The sequence below is a fragment of the Oncorhynchus tshawytscha genome, unplaced genomic scaffold (assembly GCF_018296145.1).
Source record: "Oncorhynchus tshawytscha isolate Ot180627B unplaced genomic scaffold, Otsh_v2.0 Un_contig_4862_pilon_pilon, whole genome shotgun sequence".
NCBI lineage: Eukaryota > Metazoa > Chordata > Actinopteri > Salmoniformes > Salmonidae > Oncorhynchus > Oncorhynchus tshawytscha.
Window position 1 is genome coordinate 90,111 of NW_024609599.1, and position 15,489 is coordinate 105,599.

The 15,489-nt window shown below is 44.0% G+C and overlaps 1 pseudogene; it reads left to right on the plus strand.

Moving 5' to 3' along the window:
- The window catches only part of LOC121845239, a 99,310-nt pseudogene that overhangs the window by 47,390 nt on the left and 36,431 nt on the right, over nt 1–15,489 (plus strand).

Consider the following 15,489-nt stretch of genomic DNA (forward strand, 5'->3'; position numbering starts at 1 on the left):
GTTGCTATAACAGTCTCCACTCTTCTGGGAAGGCTTTCCACTAGATGTAGGAACATTGTTGCTATAACAGCCTCCACTCTTCTGGGAAGGCTTTCCACTAGATGTAGGAACATTGTTGCTATAACAGTCTCCACTCTTCTGGGAAGGCTTTCCACTAGATGTAGGAACATTGTTGCTATAACAGTCTCCACTCTTCTGGGAAGGCTTTCCACTAGATGTAGGAACATTGCTGCTATAACAGTCTCCACTCTTCTGGGAAGGCTTTCCACTAGATGTAGGAACATTGTTGCTATAACAGTCTCCACTCTTCTGGGAAGGCTTTCCACTAGATGTTGGAACATTGCTGCTATAACAGCCTCCACTCTTCTGGGAAGGCTTTCCACTAGATGTAGGAACATTGTTGCTATAACCGCCTCCACTCTTCTGGGAAGGCTTTCCACTAGATGTAGGAACATTGTTGCTATAACAGCCTCCACTCTTCTGGGAAGGCTTTCCACTAGATGTTGGAACATTGCTGCTATAACAGCCTCCACTCTTCTGGGAAGGCTTTCCACTAGATGTAGGAACATTGTTGCTATAACCGCCTCCACTCTTCTGGGAAGGCTTTCCACTAGATGTAGGAACATTGCTGCTATAACAGCCTCCACTCTTCTGGGAAGGCTTTCCACTAGATGTAGGAACATTGCTGCTATAACAGCCTCCACTCTTCTGGGTAGGCTTTCCACTAGATGTTGGAACATTGCTGCTATAACAGCCTCCACTCTTCTGGGAAGGCTTTCCACTAGATGTTAGAACATTGCTGCTATAACAGCCTCCACTCTTCTGGGAAGGCTTTCCACTAGATGTAGGAACATTGTTGCTATAACAGTCTCCACTCTTCTGGGAAGGCTTTCCACTAGATGTAGGAACATTGTTGCTATAACAGTCTCCACTCTTCTGGGAAGGCTTTCCACTAGATGTAGGAACATTGCTGCTATAACAGTCTCCACTCTTCTGGGAAGGCTTTCCACTAGATGTAGGAACATTGTTGCTATAACAGTCTCCACTCTTCTGGGAAGGCTTTCCAATAGATGTAGGAACATTGTTGCTATAACAGTCTCCACTCTTCTGGGAAGGCTTTCCACTAGATGTTGGAACATTGCTGCTATAACAGCCTCCACTCTTCTGGGAAGGCTTTCCACTAGATGTAGGAACATTGTTGCTATAACCGCCTCCACTCTTCTGGGAAGGCTTTCCACTAGATGTAGGAACATTGCTGCTATAACAGCCTCCACTCTTCTGGGAAGGCTTTCCACTAGATGTAGGAACATTGCTGCTATAACAGCCTCCACTCTTCTGGGTAGGCTTTCCACTAGATGTTGGAACATTGCTGCTATAACAGCCTCCACTCTTCTGGGAAGGCTTTCCACTAGATGTTAGAACATTGCTGCTATAACAGCCTCCACTCTTCTGGGAAGGCTTTCCACTAGATGTTGGTACATTGCTGCTAGAACAGCCTCCACTCTTCTGGGAAGGCTTTCCACTAGATGTAGGAACATTGCTGCTATAACAGCCTCCACTCTTCTGGGAAGGCTTTCCACTAGACGTGGGAACATTGCTGCTATAACAGCCTCCACTCTTCTGGGAAGGCTTTCCACTAGATGTTGGAACATTGCTGCTATAACAGCCTCCACTCTTCTGGGAAGGCTTTCCACTAGATGTTGGAACATTGTTGCTATAACAGCCTCCACTCTTCTGGGAAGGCTTTCCACTAGATGTTAGAACATCGCTGCTATAACAGCCTCCACTCTTCTGGGAAGGCTTTCCACTAGATGTAGGAACATTGTTGCTGTAACAGTCTCCACTCTTCTGGGAAGGCTTTCCACTAGATGTTGGAACATTGCTGCTATAACCGCCTCCACTCTTCTGGGAAGGCTTTCCACTAGATGTAGGAACATTGCAGCTGGGACTTCATTCAGTCACAAGAGCATTAGTGAAGTCTGGCACTGATGTTGGGTGATTAGTCCTGGCTCATCCCCAAAGGTGTTCGATGGGGTTGAGGTCAGGGCTCTGTGTAGGCCAGTCAAGTTCTTCCACGCTGATCTCGACAAACCATTTCTGTATGGATCTTGATTTGTGCACGTTGGCATTGCTGGAACAGCATGCTGAAACAGGAAATGGCCTTCCCCACACTGTTACCACAAAGTTGGAAGCACAGAATTGTCTAGAATGTCACTGTATGCTGCAGCGTTAAGATTTCCCTTGACTGGAACTGAGGGGCCCGAACCATGAAAAATGGCCCCAGACTGTTACTCCTCCTCCATTTTTTATAGTATAGAGTCTATTGACGTACCGGTGCGTCAATCTAAGTAACATAATAAAACTAAAAAACATTTATATCTGTCAGTTTAATGAGCTGGAGATGTTTTCTGCATGGGCTGTGTCTCAATACATCGCATCCTCCTATGTGGCCCTTCCCTATCTGCGGTGGAAAGAGTCCGATTTATACCGCTGTTGGTCAGACTGGTAGACATCCTGAAAACGTCTGTAGCATCCTAACGGTTTGGCCAACAAACTAATATGGTGTTCTCCGTTGTGCTGTACAACCTCCACGAGTGACTCGTCTGAAGTCGGTAACGCCGATGTGTCAGCTTTTGGTTGAAGTTGGTGAGTTTAATAATAAAGAACAGATCGATACAAAACAAGAGATGAATCTTGACATGAACTCAGAACCACTACTGTCTGTAGAGTGATGTTAGGGAGGGGACATGAACCACTACTGTCTGTAGAGTGATGTTAGGGAGGGGACATGAACCACTACTGTCTGTAGAGTGATGTTAGGGAGGGGACATGAACCACTACTGTCTGTAGAGTGATGTTAGGGAGGGGACATGAACCACTACTGTCTGTAGAGTGATGTTAGGGAGGGGACATGAACCACTACTGTCTGTAGAGTGATGTTAGGGAGGGGACATGAACCACTACTGTCTGTAGAGTGATGTTAGGGAGGGGACATGAACCACTACTGTCTGTAGAGTGATGTTAGGGAGGGGACATGAACCACTACTGTCTGTAGAGTGATGTTAGGGAGGGGACATGAACCACTACTGTCTGTAGAGTGATGTTAGGGAGGGGACATGAACCACTACTGTCTGTAGAGTGATGTTAGGGAGGGGACATGAACCACTACTGTCTGTAGAGTGATGTTAGGGAGGGGACATGAACCACTACTGTCTGTAGAGTGATGTTAGGGAGGGGACATGAACCACTACTGTCTGTAGAGTGATGTTAGGGAGGGGACATGAACCACTACTGTCTGTAGAGTGATGTTAGGGAGGGGACATGAACCACTACTGTCTGTAGAGTGATGTTAGGGAGGGGACATGAACCACTACTGTCTGTAGAGTGATGTTAGGGAGGGGACATGAACCACTACTGTCTGTAGAGTGATGTTAGGGAGGGGACATGAACCACTACTGTCTGTAGAGTGATGTTAGGGAGGGGACATGAACCACTACTGTCTGTAGAGTGATGTTAGGGAGGGGACATGAACCACTACTGTCTGTAGAGTGATGTTAGGGAGGGGACATGAACTCAGAACCAATACTGTCTGTAGAGTGATGTTAGGGAGGGGACATGAACCACTACTGTCTGTAGAGTGATGTTAGGGAGGGGACATGAACCACTACTGTCTGTAGAGTGATGTTAGGGAGGGGACATGAACTCAGAACCAATACTGTCTGTAGAGTGATGTTAGGGAGGGGACATGAACCAATACTGTCTGTAGAGTGATGTTAGGGAGGGGACATGAACCACTACTGTCTGTAGAGTGATGTTAGGGAGGGGACATGAACCACTACTGTCTGTAGAGTGATGTTAGGGAGGGGACATGAACCACTACTGTCTGTAGAGTGATGTTAGGGAGGGGACATGAACTCAGAACCACTACTGTCTGTAGAGTGATGTTAGGGAGGGGACATGAACCACTACTGTCTGTAGAGTGATGTTAGGGAGGGGACATGAACCACTACTGTCTGTAGAGTGATGTTAGGGAGGGGACATGAACCACTACTGTCTGTAGAGTGATGTTAGGGAGGGGACATGAACCACTACTGTCTGAAGAGTGATGTTAGGGAGGGGACATGAACTCAGAACCAATACTGTCTGTAGAGTGATGTTAGGGAGGGGACATGAACCACTACTGTCTGTAGAGTGATGTTAGGGAGGGGACATGAACCACTACTGTCTGTAGAGTGATGTTAGGGAGGGGACATGAACTCAGAACCAATACTGTCTGTAGAGTGATGTTAGGGAGGGGACATGAACCAATACTGTCTGTAGAGTGATGTTAGGGAGGGGACATGAACCACTACTGTCTGTAGAGTGATGTTAGGGAGGGGACATGAACTCAGAACCAATACTGTCTGTAGAGTGATGTTAGGGAGGGGACATGAACCACTACTGTCTGTAGAGTGATGTTAGGGAGGGGACATGAACTCAGAACCAATACTGTCTGTAGAGTGATGTTAGGGAGGGGACATGAACCACTACTGTCTGTAGAGTGATGTTAGGGAGGGGACATGAACTCAGAACCAATACTGTCTGTAGAGTGATGTTAGGGAGGGGACATGAACCACTACTGTCTGTAGAGTGATGTTAGGGGGGACATGAACCAATACTGTCTGTAGAGTGATGTTAGGGAGGGGACATGAACCACTACTGTCTGTAGAGTGATGTTAGGGAGGGGACATGAACTCAGAACCACTACTGTCTGTAGAGTGATGTTAGGGAGGGGACATGAACACAGAACCAATACTGTCTGTAGAGTGATGTTAGGGAGGGGACATGAACCACTACTGTCTGTAGAGTGATGTTAGGGAGGGGACATGAACCACTACTGTCTGTAGAGTGATGTTAGGGAGGGGACATGAACACAGAACCAATACTGTCTGTAGAGTGATGTTAGGGAGGGGACATGAACTCAGAACCAATACTGTCTGTAGAGTGATGTTAGGGAGGGGACATGAACTCAGAACCACTACTGTCTGTAGAGTGATGTTAGGGAGGGGACATGAACACAGAACCAATACTGTCTGTAGAGTGATGTTAGGGAGGGGACATGAACCACTACTGTCTGTAGAGTGATGTTAGGGAGGGGACATGAACTCAGAACCAATACTGTCTGTAGAGTGATGTTAGGGAGGGGACATGAACCACTACTGTCTGTAGAGTGATGTTAGGGAGGGGACATGAACTCAGAACCAATACTGTCTGTAGAGTGATGTTAGGGAGGGGACATGAACCACTACTGTCTGTAGAGTGATGTTAGGGAGGGGACATGAACTCAGAACCAATACTGTCTGTAGAGTGATGTTAGGGAGGGGACATGAACCACTACTGTCTGTAGAGTGATGTTAGGGGGGACATGAACCAATACTGTCTGTAGAGTGATGTTAGGGAGGGGACATGAACCACTACTGTCTGTAGAGTGATGTTAGGGAGGGGACATGAACTCAGAACCACTACTGTCTGTAGAGTGATGTTAGGGAGGGGACATGAACCACTACTGTCTGTAGAGTGATGTTAGGGAGGGGACATGAACCACTACTGTCTGTAGAGTGATGTTAGGGAGGGGACATGAACACAGAACCAATACTGTCTGTAGAGTGATGTTAGGGAGGGGACATGAACCACTACTGTCTGTAGAGTGATGTTAGGGAGGGGACATGAACTCAGAACCACTACTGTCTGTAGAGTGATGTTAGGGAGGGGACATGAACACAGAACCAATACTGTCTGTAGAGTGATGTTAGGGAGGGGACATGAACCACTACTGTCTGTAGAGTGATGTTAGGGAGGGGACATGAACTCAGAACCACTACTGTCTGTAGAGTGATGTTAGGGAGGGGACATGAACACAGAACCAATACTGTCTGTAGAGTGATGTTAGGGAGGGGACATGAACCACTACTGTCTGTAGAGTGATGTTAGGGAGGGGACATGAACTCAGAACCAATACTGTCTGTAGAGTGATGTTAGGGAGGGGACATGAACCACTACTGTCTGTAGAGTGATGTTAGGGAGGGGACATGAACTCAGAACCAATACTGTCTGTAGAGTGATGTTAGGGAGGGGACATGAACCACTACTGTCTGTAGAGTGATGTTAGGGAGGGGACATGAACTCAGAACCAATACTGTCTGTAGAGTGATGTTAGGGAGGGGACATGAACCACTACTGTCTGTAGAGTGATGTTAGGGAGGGGACATGAACACAGAACCAATACTGTCTGTAGAGTGATGTTAGGGAGGGGACATGAACACAGAACCAATACTGTCTGTAGAGTGATGTTAGGGAGGGGACATGAACACAGAACCAATACTGTCTGTAGAGTGATACTAGGGAGGGGACATGAACCACTACTGTCTGTAGAGTGATGTTAGGGAGGGGACATGAACTCAGGACCAATACTGTCTGTAGAGTGATGTTAGGGAGGGGACATGAACACAGAACCACTACTGTCTGTAGAGTGATGTTAGGGAGGGGACATGAACACAGAACCAATACTGTCTGTAGAGTGATGTTAGGGAAGGGACATGAACCACTACTGTCTGTAGAGTGATGTTAGGGAGGGGACATGAACCACTACTGTCTGTAGAGTGATGTTAGGGAGGGGACATGAACACAGAACCAATACTGTCTGTAGAGTGATGTTAGGGAGGGGACATGAACACAGAACCACTACTGTCTGTAGAGTGATGTTAGGGAGGGGACATGAACACAGAACCAATACTGTCTGGAGAGTGATACTAGGGAGGGGACATGAACCACTACTGTCTGTAGAGTGATGTTAGGGAGGGGACATGAACTCAGAACCAATACTGTCTGTAGAGTGATGTTAGGGAGGGGACATGAACTCAGAACCAATACTGTCTGTAGAGTGATGTTAGGGAGGGGACATGAACACAGAACCAAGACTGTCTGTAGTGATACTATGGAGGGGACATGAACCAATAATGTCTGTAGAGTGATGTTAGGGGGAGACATGAACCAATACTGTCTGTAGAGTGATGTTAGGGAGGGGACATGAACCAGTACTGTCTGTAGTGATACCATGGAGGGGACATGAACACAGAACCAATACTGTCTGTGGAGGTACTAGGGAGGGGACATGAACCAATACTGTCTGTAGAGTGATGTTAGGGGGGCATGAACCAATACTGTCTGTAGTGATACTAGGGAGGGGACATGAACCAGTACTGTCTGTAGAGTGATGTTAGTGGGGGAGGGACATGAACCAATACTGTCTGTAGTGATACTAGGGAGGGGACATGAACCAATACTGTCTGTAGAGTGATGTTAGTGGGGAGGGACATGAACCAATACTGTCTGTAGTGATACTAGGGAGGGGACATGAACCAATACTGTCTGTAGTGATACTAGGGAGGGGACATGAACCAATACTGTCTGTAGTGATACTAGGGAGGGGACATGAACCAATACTGTCTGTAGAGTGATGTTAGGGAGGGGACATGAACTCAGAACCAATACTGTCTGTAGAGATACTAGGGAGGGGACATGAACCAATACTGTCTGTAGTGATACTAGGGAGGGGACATGAACCAATACTGTCTGTTGTGATATTAGGGAGGGGACATGACCACTGAACCAACACTGAGCCACCCCCCCCCCCGGCTTACACTCGTAAGAATGTTTACGTATTTATTAATCTATCATGACAAACAACTGACTGTCTTCCCAATTTTCCTCAAAGTTTCCCAGCTTTTGTTCTACCTTTCTACAGTTGTTTCCCATATCTTGTTTCAGTGTTTGAAGACCTAGATCTCCCAGTAGAATGTATTGCATATCAGAAACTGAAAGGCTGTCAGCAATAATCTCCACAATACACCCAGTCTGTTGTCCTTGTTCCAGGAATACAGCATTATTTTACAGCACATGTAATAACGGTGAAAAGGACTAAGGCCCTCATTGATTGATAGTGTTTCTGACTAGCCCTGTATATTTTCATTCTACTATACACTGATTGGTAGTGTTTCTGACTAGTCCTGTATATTTTCATTCTACTATACATTGATTGATAGTGTTTCTGACTAGCCCTGTATATTTTCATTCTACTATACATTGATTGATAGTGTTTCTGACTAGCCCTGTATATTTTCATTCTACTATACATTGATTGGTAGTGTTTCTGACTAGTCCTGTATATTTTCATTCTACTATACATTGATTGGTAGTGTTTCTGACTAGCCCTGTATATTTTCATTCTACTATACATTGATTGGTAGTGTTTCTGACTAGCCCTGTATATTTTCATTCTACTATACATTGATTGGTAGTGTTTATCTCTGCTATCCCTGTCCCTCCTTGCCTTCTCATCCCCTTCTCCCTCCCCTTCCTCTGCCCCCCCCATATTGTGTCTCACTTCCACTAGAAATGGTGAGGCTGATTCCACTTGTTCAGCTTGATAATTAGTGACAATTAGTGACAAAGTCATTTACTTCAAGGAAGCTCATTGAGCAAATGGTGCCAATTAACTCTGGATGCTAATGTACCCAGAAATGCATAAAAAAAGCCCCCATTATAGACCAGCCGTTTACTACTGAGAGGAGGAGGAGGAGGAGAGGAGAGGAGGCATGGAGGAGAGGAGGAGGAGGAGAGGAGAGGAGGCATTGAGGAGGAGGAGGAGGAGGAGAGGAGAGTAGAGGAGGAGAAGAGGAGGTATGGAGGAGGATGGAGGAGGAGGAGAGGAGAGGAGGAGACATGGAGGAGGCATGGAGGAGGAGGAGAGTAGGAGACATGGATGAGAGGAGAGTGGAGGGGGGAGGAGGAGGAGGAGACATGGAGGATGAAGAGAGAGGAGAGGAGGAGGCATGGAGGAGGAGGAGAGTTCTGACTGACTGTTGGTCTTTGCTCTCTCTCTCTCTCTCAACCTGAGGTGGTGGAACTTTACTCAGCCTTAATGTAGACCCATTTGGTCAGCACTCCCCTGTAAACCCTTGGTTCTACACTCCCCTGTAAACCCTTGGTTCAACGCATTTGGTCAGCACTCCCTGTAAACCCTTGGTTCTACACTCCCCTGTAGACCCTTGGTTCTACACTCCCCTGTAGACCCTTGGTTCTACACTCCCCTGTAAACCCTTGGTTCTACACTCCCCTGTAAACCCTTGGTTCAACGCATTTGGTCAGCACTCCCCTGTAAACCCTTGGTTCTACACTCCCCTGTAGACCCTTGGTTCAACCCATTTGATCAGCACTCCCCTGTAAACCCTTGGTTCAACCCATTTGATCAGCACTCCCTGTAAACCCTTGGTTCAACCCATTTGATCAGCACTCCCCTGTAGACCCTTGGTTCAACCCATTTGATCAGCACTCCCCTGTAAACCCTTGGTTCTACACTCCCCTGTAGACCCTTGGTTCTACACTCCCCTGTAAACCCTTGGTTCTACACTCCCCTGTAAACCCTTGGTTCAACGCATTTGGTCAGCACTCCCCTGTAAACCCTTGGTTCTACACTCCCCTGTAGACCCTTGGTTCAACCCATTTGATCAGCACTCCCTGTAAACCCTTGGTTCAACCCATTTGATCAGCACTCCCCTGTAAACCCTTGGTTCAACCCATTTGATCAGCACTCCCCTGTAGACCCTTGGTTCAACCCATTTGATCAGCACTCCCCTGTAGACCCTTGGTCCAACCCATTTGATCAGCACTCCCCTGTAAACCCTTGGTCCAACCCATTTGATCAGCACTCCCCTGTAAACCCTTGGTTCAACCCATTTGATCAGCACTCCCCTGTAAACCCTTGGTTCAACCCATTTGATCAGCACTCCCCTGTAAACCCTTGGTTCAACCCATTTGATCAGCACTCCCCTGTAGACCCTTGGTTCAACCCATTTGATCAGCACTCCCCTGTAGACCCTTGGTTCAACCCATTTGATCAGCACTCCCTTGTAGACCCTTGGTTCAACCCATTTGATCAGCACTCCCCTGTAGACCCTTGGTTCAACCCATTTGATCAGCACTCCCCTGTAGACCCTTGGTTCAACCCATTTGGTCAGCACTCCCCTGTAGACCCTTGGTTCAACCCATTTGATCAGCACTCCCCTGTAAACCCTTGGTTCAACCCATTTGATCAGCACTCCCCTGTAGACCCTTGGTTCAACCCATTTGATCAGCACTCCCCTGTAGACCCTTGGTTCAACCCATTTGATCAGCACTCCCTTGTAGACCCTTGGTTCAACCCATTTGATCAGCACTCGCCTGTAGATCCTTGGTTCAACCCATTTGATCAGCACTCCCCTGTAGACCCTTGGTCCAACCCATTTGATCAGAACTCCCCTGTAGACCCTTGGTTCAACCCATTTGGTCAGCACTCCCCTGTAGACCCTTGGTCCAACCCATTTGATCAGAACTCCCCTGTAGACCCTTGGTTCAACCCATTTGATCAGCACTCCCCTGTAGACCCTTGGTTCAACCCATTTGGTCATAACTCACCTTAATGTATGTACAAATATACAGTACTATTTCACAGCTTAATGTGTTTTTCTGATGAAACTGTTTTCATGATTGCCTACTGTAATGCATCACCACTTACAGTATATGTTTTTGCTGTTTGTAACATAGGAAAAGGGGTTTATCGATACATCTCCGTTTTGGATTGATAACCTTTTGTGTTATTTTTTAGTGTGTTCCAATTGTCCCAGAAGTGATTAGATTCTCTGGTTTCTTCATTACATTGAGCTGAGGTGCCGTTATTTATTTTTCCGTATTTCTGGGTTCTTGTTAAAGTGATTCACCATAGCTAAGAAGTAGACTCAGGTTTTCTGGGTTCTTGTATTGTTAAAGTGATACACCATAGCTAAGAAGTAGACTCAGGTTTTCTGTGTTCTTGTTAAAGTGATTCACCATAGCTAAGAAGTAGACTCAGGTTTTCTGTGTTCTTGTTAAAGTGATACACCATAGCTAAGAAGTAGACTCAGGTTTTCTGTGTTCTTGTTAAAGTGATTCACCATAGCTAAGAAGTAGACTCAGGTTTTCTGTGTTCTTGTTAAAGTGATTCACCATAGCTAAGAAGTAGACTCAGGTTTTCTGTGTTCTTGTTAAAGTGATTCACCATAGCTAAGAAGTAGACTCAGGTTTTCTGTGTTCTTGTTAAAGTGATTCACCATAGCTAAGAAGTAGACTCAGGTTTTCTGTGTTCTTGTTAAAGTGATTCACCATAGCTAAGAAGTAGACTTAGGTTTTCTGGGTTCTTGTTAAAGTGATTCACCATAGCTAAGATGTAGACTCAGGTTTTCTGGGTTCTTGTTAAAGTGATTCACCATAGCTAAGATGTAGACTCAGGTTTTCTGGGTTCTTTTAAAGTGATTCACCATAGCTAAGATGTAGACTCAGGTTTTCTGTGTTCTTGTATTGTTAAAGTGATTCACCATAGCTAAGAAGTAGACTCAGGTTTTCTGTGTTCTTGTTAAAGTGATTCACCATAGCTAAGAAGTAGACTCAGGTTTTCTGGGTTCTTGTTAAAGTGATTCACCATAGCTAAGAAGTAGACTCAGGTTTTGTGGGTCTCTATGTTTTTGGTTGGACAGGATTCTACATTTCCTTTATCATTGTTAATTTTCTTAGATTGTCTGCTTGACATTTAAAAATGTCATTGGGCATTTACCTCACGAGAGGTAACCTTTATTTAAGTAGGCAAGTCAGTTAAGATCAAATTTTATTTTCAATGACAGCCTAGGAACAGTGGCACCTTGTTCAGGGGCAGCACGACAGATTTCCACCTTGTCAGCTCAGGGATTCGATCTTGCAACCTTTCGGCTACTAGTCCAACGCTCTAACCACTAGGCTACCTGCCACCCTATGCTGTTTAGGTTTTCTAATGCCCTGTTACAGTGAAATGTTTTGTCCAGGAAATTGTCTAAAAGGGATTGAATGTGTTGCCTAATTGTTTTTTGGTAGGTTTCCCTACTACTTTCCTTCCATCTATCGCATTTCTTAATATTGTTTAGTTCCTTTGGCTTTGATGCCTCATGATTGAGTATTGCTCTGTTCAGGTCAACTTGTGATTTTGCTGTGATCTGATAAGGGTGTCAGTGGGCTGACTGTGAATGCTCTGAGAGACTCTTGTTCAGGTAAGGGATTACCCCCTGAAATGGACAAAAATGAATGGGAACATATTGCCATTGGACGAAACATATACACAATTTCAAATATCACTCAATTGGACTGCAGTTCATTCAAACCATATTGCAAATGACAAATGCCAAGTGTCATACATCAAAAATCCCAAAGATGGCGAGCTCATTCAACCATTAATTTTCATATTGCAAATGGACATCAAGTCAAGACCCAAGTGTCAAATTTTGAAAATTTGAAAAAATAAATAAATGTATCACCCTCTAAAAAGTGCTTTTGGACCGTTTTTGAAATTCTTTCAATTTTTGGGGTCAATTATACATGTATAAGAACTGTAAGAACATACCTTAGTCATATATTATTGTCATATTATTTTTTCTTGTCCATAAAGCACATGTTTTGTCCATTTGCAATATGATATCATAGGAAGTCATAAGTCAGTCAAAAGTCAGTGAACCATTGCCAAATGCCATAAGAAATGTCGAAATGCAATATGAACGTATTGAAAGTGCCAAATCAGGATGTTATGTCCATTTGCCATATATGATCATAGGAAGTCGGGTTTCAAATCCCAAAAGTCAGTGAACCATGTCCAAATGGCATTTATACTGCCTAAATGATATATATCAATATGTTAACCTGTCTAGCGTAACCCCCCGCAACAGCCAGTGAAAGTGCAGGGCGCCTAATTCAAAACAACAAAAATCTCATAATTAAATTTACACCATTTTAAAGATACAATTCTCTTCAATCCAGCCACAGTGTCTGATTTCAAAAAGGATTTACAGCAAAAGCACCACAAATGATTATGTCACCACCAAGCCACAGAAAACACAGCTGTTTTTTACAGCCAAAGAGAGGAAGCAAAAAGCAGAAATAGAGATAAAATTCATCACTAACCTTTGATGATCTTCATCAAAACACACTCATAGGACTTCATGTTACACAATACATGTATGTTTTGTTTGATAAAGTTCATATTTATATAAAAAAATCTGAGTTTACATTGGCACGTTACGTTCGGTAGTTCTAAAACATGCGGTGATAATGCAGAGAGCCACAACAATTTACAGAAATACTCATAATAAACATTGATAAAAATATGACTATTATACATGGAACTTTAGATAAACTTCCCCTTAATGCAACCGCTGTGTCAGATTTTAAAAAAACCTTACGGAGAAAGCAAACCATGCAATAATCTGAGTACAGCCTTTAGACAACAAAGCAGCCAAAAAGATACTGGGTAGTCAACATTACTCAGAAATAGCATTTTAAATATTCACTTACCTTTGATGATCTTCATCATAATGCACTCCCAGGAATCCCTGTTCCACCATAAATGTTTGATTTGTTCGATAATGTCAGTTATGTCCAAATATCCTCTTTTGTTAGCTTGTTTGGTAAACAAATACAAAAGTGCGTACAGGTCGCGCCGAACATCGGACGAAAAGTTCAAAAAGTTCTGTTACAGCGCGTAGAAACATGCCAACCTAAGTATGGAATCAATATTTAGCATGTTTTTAACATAGAACTTCATTAACCTATAACATATGTTCCAACCAGACAATTCCTTTGTCTGTACAAATGAAGTGGAATGAAGCTACCTTTCACGTGAGCGTGCCAGACCGGCAGACCAGCAGACCGAGGCTGTGGCACTCTGTCAGAACACTCACCCAAAGAGCCCTTATGAGCCCCTCCTTTAGAGTAGAATCCTCAAAACAGGTTCTAAATACTATTGACATCTAGTGGAAGCCTTGGGAAGTGAAACATAACTAATATCACCCTGTATCTTCAATGGGGGCTGAGTTGAAAAACTACAAATCTCAGATTTCCCACTTCCTGGTTGGATTTTTCTCAGGTTTTGCCTACCATATGAGTTATGTTATACTCACAGACATCATTCAAACAGTTTTAGAAACTTCAGAGTGTTTTCTATCCAATACTAATAAGAATATGCATATATCAGCATCTGGGACAGAGTAGTAGGCAGTTCACTCTGGGCACGCTATTCATCCAAAAGTGAAAATGCTGCCCCCTATCCCAAAAAGGTTAAGCCCTGAATCAACCTAGGTCTATTTGTCATGCATAGTGAGAAAGAAGTGGGACTCTGTCGTCTTTTAGCGATTTTTGGAAAAACGTCCAAAATGACCAGGGGTGCTCCCTATTGGATGGGCACAGGTGGTGGGTTCTCCCTACCCAGCCGTGGACCCCTTGCACCCTCCTAAAGGTATTCAAAACCATTTAAAAAATATTCCTCTTGTAACCGTTCCAATCACCAGGCGCACGGCTGTCCATTTGCAATATGTTTCAATGTGCATTTACCATCACGAATTTGACATAATCAAAAGTTTTTTCAATGTCGATTCTTATTGCAAATGTACAAAAGTCAGCCAGCAAGTCAGCATCCATCAGTCAATAAGATATCATTCTGACACCAAACTGATGCAAACTGACACCAAACCCACTTTGTCCAACTTGGTTAGAAGCCAAATATCACATATTTCAGAGCAGGTCCAAAATTGGCAGCGCCTTCTGTTTAAATTTACTCCGGATGAAAAGTGTGCCCAAACTAAACTTCCTGCTACTCAGGCCCAGAAGCTAGGATATGCATATTTGGATATTAAACACTCTACAGTTTCCAAAACTGTTAAAAATAATGTATGTGAGTATAACAGAGCTGATATGGCAGGTGAAAACCTGAGAAAAATACAGGAAGTGGGATTTTTTTATTTTGTAGTTTTCTATTGAATGCCATTACAGTATCCATTGACTTAGGACTCCAATTGCACTCCCTATGGCTTCCACTAGATGTCAACAGTCTTTAGAAATTGTTTCAGGCTTGTATTCTGAAAAATGGGGGAGTAAGACCAGTCTGACCAGTGTTCTAAAGCTTTTTAAAGCGCACGACAGAGAGCACGACTTTCTTGTTTTCTTTTTAAATTGACGAAGCTTTTGCCCGGATGAAATGTTATTGATTATTATGACTAAAAACAACATGAAGATTGATTATAAACATCGTTTGACATGTTTTTACGAACTTTACTGATGCTTTTCTGATTTTTCATCTGTTTGATGTGACTGCCTTTGAGCCTGTGGATTACTGAACAAAATGGAGGTTTCATTGAGTAAATGGGAGTATTGTGAGTGTAACCATATGAAGATCATCAAAGGTAAGAGATTAAGTGTATCACTATTTCTGACTTGTGTAACTCCTCCTTGGCTGGTAACTGTTTGTAATGATTTGTCTGCTGGGCGCTGTTCTCAGATAATCGCATGGTATGCTATCGCCGTAAAGCCTTTTGAAATCTGACACCGTGGTTGGATTAACAAGAAGGTAATCTTTAAACCGATGTA